This window comes from Chaetura pelagica, unplaced genomic scaffold, assembly GCF_000747805.2.
Source record: "Chaetura pelagica isolate M959 unplaced genomic scaffold, ChaPel_1.0 scaffold2, whole genome shotgun sequence".
NCBI classification, from domain to species: domain Eukaryota; kingdom Metazoa; phylum Chordata; class Aves; order Apodiformes; family Apodidae; genus Chaetura; species Chaetura pelagica.
In genome coordinates this window covers 4,069,307-4,074,107 of record NW_009952796.1, presented here as the reverse complement: position 1 = coordinate 4,074,107, position 4,801 = coordinate 4,069,307, and positions in this window count along the sequence as shown.

Sequence of the window (4,801 nt, the reverse complement as noted above, 5' to 3'; positions counted from 1 at the left end):
ACTGGAAGGAAAAAAATAAATGTAGCAGCTGAAAGCTGGATTCGTTTCACATGCCTGAGGGAGAACAAACTGAATCTGTCAGTCAGCAAAGGGCAGTTACATGGAATTGTCTCTCAGGAATGTTGCACTATGCCATGGATGGAAATATTTTATCTCGGTCTAGTGTGAGATACCTGTGTGTTTTCATGTCGTGTTCCCAGGCAGTAAGAGAAAATTAAATCCATCATAAAATTAATATTAAAAAGGAAGTAATTATTACTTCATCATCACCATCTCCTTCTACTAACTTCATCCTAACCTCATCACATGGATGAGGTTATTACCTCAGATGAACCTTCTCCAATGTCCTCTTAGGCGTTTTGGATCAATCTCACATTTCAAGAGACAAAAGAAATCCAGACAAAGGGGGAAAAAAATTGTTTCCAGAAGTACTTGTTTACTGAAGGTGCCTCCTGACTTCTAGCAAAGCTGTTTTGGAAGGGAACAGTTCGTCTTCTGTCAGAAGAGATCTTCTGTCCACATTTGGAGCTCTGGGCATCAAAGCACTGTGAACCAATTCTTGCACACGGCTACTTAGTGCCAAGGCAAAATCTTGGACTGCACTAGATACAGGCTTAGGACAGCTAAAGCTGAGAGCAATTTGACATTCCAGTGCAACAGAAGATTAAAAAATAGCTGAAGAAAATGCATGCAAGACCCACCACTGATATGACAAGGAACGTTTTAAGAAACTGCTGGAAAATAAAGACAACTAGGGATGAAAAATGTCCACTTAACATTTCTTTCCTACAGGGAGGAGCCTAGACTCTCATTTGAGCCATTTTCCTGATTACTATTCCACACCAGCCTTTTTAAGCAATGTCAGTCAAGGAATCTTACCTGCTGTGCCTTGTGTAAATTGCCTTTAAAATACTTCATCATGCCAAAAAAAAAAAAAAAAAAAAAAAAAAGGTGAAAAAAAAATGATTAAACAAACGCAATATCTTTTTACCCAATAGGCTTAGTGTTTTTTGTTTCTTCTTCTGCCTCTTCAGCCTAAGTAAGTCTTGTTCATGATGCATTACCCCAGTAAAATGTAGGCCCAGCATTGAAATTTCCCAAGTAGAAAACCCCTAAGTTCAGTTACCATCTTCAACAGGATGAATTTTGAAAGGGGTTTTCATCACTGCAGGTACCTGGGTTGTTGATTTCAGTGAGTTTTATCACTAGGACAGAGGTCTACTAGAAAGCAGAGACCTATATGGTGGATTTGTCTCAACCTTTACAAAATGTGAAGGACAGAAGGAAGGAGTTCCCTGTGTTTCTCAGGATGGCTCTTGATGTGTCCAGTGTTAACAACAGGAACTTTGTGAGGTTGTACTGCTGCCTGGGCCAATTGCTACTCAACCACATGGGTTGTAGCCCATCAGCAGTTCTATACTAAAAAGGCAAACTAGGATTTGAGGACCTACTGAAATTTGGCCAAGGTGGGATAGTGAAAGTTGAATTTGGAGCAGGCCATGGTGCACTTACTGAAGGAGAACCACACAGGGCTCAAGGCTTCAACAGCACATATGCTTCTGGCATGGGGACCACCCAGCTCATGGTGGTCTCATCCCACTGTTCATGGGGATGGACTGCCACCATGCTGGGTTCCCATCCATGCACTGCCAGTTCCTGTGCTGCAGGGGGTCCTCTGACCTGCATCTGTATCAGCAGCAGCCAGGAGGAACCCTAAAATAGCACCCTGTAAATTGTAATGGGAAGAGGGAAGGAGAAAAGCTGATTACCTTCAAGGCAAATGACCAACTTTGCAGCAGCAGCCTGGCTTCTGGTTTAGTGTGACACCAGATGGAACAGTGAGCAAGTCACTAATGATACGCAGCAACCTAGCAACACTGGGGACAGGCTGGAGAGGTTCCATGGAAGTGTGGAGCATTCCAGTGACACAGGCCAGCTTAGGAGCTCATGCGTTTCAGAAACACGCTAAATAAACAAGCAGACCTGGGATCGGTAACCGCTGCTCCTTTAGGAAATCCATGCAATGAAAAAGCCATCAGGCCTGCCTTTTTTAATCCGTTCCTCTCATTCCTCAGATTGTATCTTTTCCCATGCCGTGCTTTCCCATCCCTCAGTTGCCCCCCCCAAATCCCTGTTTCCTTCAGAGCTGCAATATTGGCCACCAGCAAGGAAGAAAAAGCTGATAAAGAATGATACACCACTCTCATTATTTCAGTTTTCTCATGATGGATTTAGAGAGGCCCTGAATGCAAAGAGAAATTAAATCAACAGGTAGGAAGAAAGATGCAAAGTGAAATTCAAGATGCTGGAAAGCTGCTTTTCTCTGGAGGTCCTATGTTTCCCTCCATCTGGAAGACAGGAAAGAGCAGACTGCTCATGACAGAGGAGAGAAAACTTCCGGGGGTCTTTAGGGGGAACTCAATCAAAGGAACTGTTTTCCCACAGACCAGGGCTGAGCAAGCCATAATGGCTTTTTCCTGATTGAAGAATAAATCAACTATTTATTTATAATCTGAAGTGTATTTAACAACCCTCCAAATGTTTTCAAGTTCTGTGAGTCACAGTGCTCGTGTCCTTTCTGCTTGAGCTTGATGCCTTCTCATTCAGCTAATGGGCTAAATGTTTCTCACAAAGCTTCACAGGCTGCCACTTTAAAAACAAAAAACAGAACAGAACAGAACAAGAAAACCACCACTCTTAATTTAAAAAAGAAAGGCCACCCAGGTGTTGCCAGCATAATATGACAAGTGTATGCATAGAGATGCACATGTATTAGAGAAAGAGCTAAGTGCAAGCACATGGCACACTGGAGGGGTGGGCATTTTCGTGGGGAAGCCAAGGGCAGCTTATTGAAGGGAGGAAACCTGTACCCCGCTGGCAGCAGCAGCTCAGAGAGGCTGCTGGGGGGGCAGGGGGCTGGGGGGAGGTTAGCACACACCGTCGCTGCCAGGATGTTAACCTGGATGTTAATCCTGTTAACTGGACCTCTACGGAATTGATAAATGGCTCGGGATCGCTTTGTTTGTTTAAATGGAAGCCAACATTTTAACAGCAATAAAGGGCAGGCTAAATAATTCGCCGTCCGGCTATCAAGGCGAGTATGATGTCTGAAATATATGGGCTGCATTGAAGAAACTGAACTCTGCTGCGCCTTCGTTTGTATACACACGCTGTTTGGGTAGCCGATATAAATTGTAAAATAAGATGACAACATTAGTATCTTCCCCTGGCTTCCCCTCGCCGACAGAGAACCGCAGAGGGAACACTATTCAAGCATTTCCTTTATGCTCATAAGTTAATCAAGAAACATCAGGGAATAAGACAGTTTTATAGCTTTCCAGTAAAACGCGATGTAAGTCGCAGACACTGAGTGGTTTAACAGTTACCTTTTCCAAAGTGTGGCAAACAAAACCACAAGAAAGAAAAGAAGAGGAGGAAAGAGGGGGGAAAAGGGGGAAAAAAAAAAAGGGGGGGGGGGAAGGTGCAATAGGTCAATAAAAAAATAAACGTTTGCGCCTGAGTCTCGAAGGTTGGCAATGAGGTTGCAGGAGGAAACAGTGTTTGTGACTCCAGAACCGGCCGCCTAAGGACAGAAATAAAACCAGTAATGAAGCCACAGAACATCTTGAGCAATTTACGAGAGGATTGTGCACAAAATATTAAGCTCCGTCACACACACAGAAATATCATGCGATCGCTGCTGTTTCAACGTCAGGGCTCGATCCTACCACTGGTGGGTTGGTTTGGGGTTTTTTTCGTGAAGCCTTTGGCAGCTTGTCTTTTCCCCCAGCCCGTTTGCTGCAACGTGTCACGGCAGAAACAAACCGGTTTCCCCCGAAAGGTTTCGTGCCCTCGGCTGTGCTGGGGAGGGGGAGGTGCAGCCCCCCAGGGGACACCGAAAAGCCCCGTGTGCCCCTGCCCTGAGCCACAGACCGCGGGTTGCTGCCCGACCTTTCTCCTCACCCCTACCCCCCTGAGGCTAGAAAGAAAACGATCGGAATCAAACATTACCCCAAATACACCTGACTCTCTCCTCATACCTTCTCCACCCAGGCCTGTGGAAATGGGGCGGGGGGCAGGGGAGTGACCTTCCACCATTACCCGAGCTAAAACGCTGGTAGGGTCCCCGCAATCCCCCCCTCCAGGCATTAACTTTTCCAAGGTTCCCCTTCAGCCTCTCCTGTAAAGTGACTTTCCGTTCTTCCCCTGCTCAGCATCTCTGCCGCTGCTCCCCAGCGCTCCCTGTTTCCCCGCACTGAATCCAGGGCGAAGGGAGAGGGGCCGAGGGGACCCTCCGGGTTTGCAGCTCGGTGCCACCTCCGAGCCCGGCTCCTCTCGGCGAGTCCGGCCGGTGCATTTTACTTTTCCTCTGCCTTTCTCCCGCTCCGACGTTTATAGCTAAACAAGTTCACAGTTTACACACAGTAAAACGTCGATATTGCGCTTAATGGTTGCGGAGAAAAGACTCTTCGCAGGGATCCTTATAAAAGCCCTCTATTTAGTTTCGAGCATTTTCTTGTAATCAATAAAAGTTGGCTGTTATCTCCCGGCGCATTTAGCCGGGAAGTTTATTGCCTGCCGGGCGGATTAAGGGCGAGACAGGAGTGAACCATACAAGGAAAGGGACTCCGGAGTCCCTAGATCCGAGCCTCGGATTCATAAAATATAACCAATCCATTACGTTGCCGATATCTGGAGCCAGCAAATATACACAGACTATAAATTGTCGCCGGCGGGGTGCGGGCCGAGCGCGGGGGCTCCTCCCGCATTCCTCCCCGCGCTGGAGGGGAGCTGGGGGGGG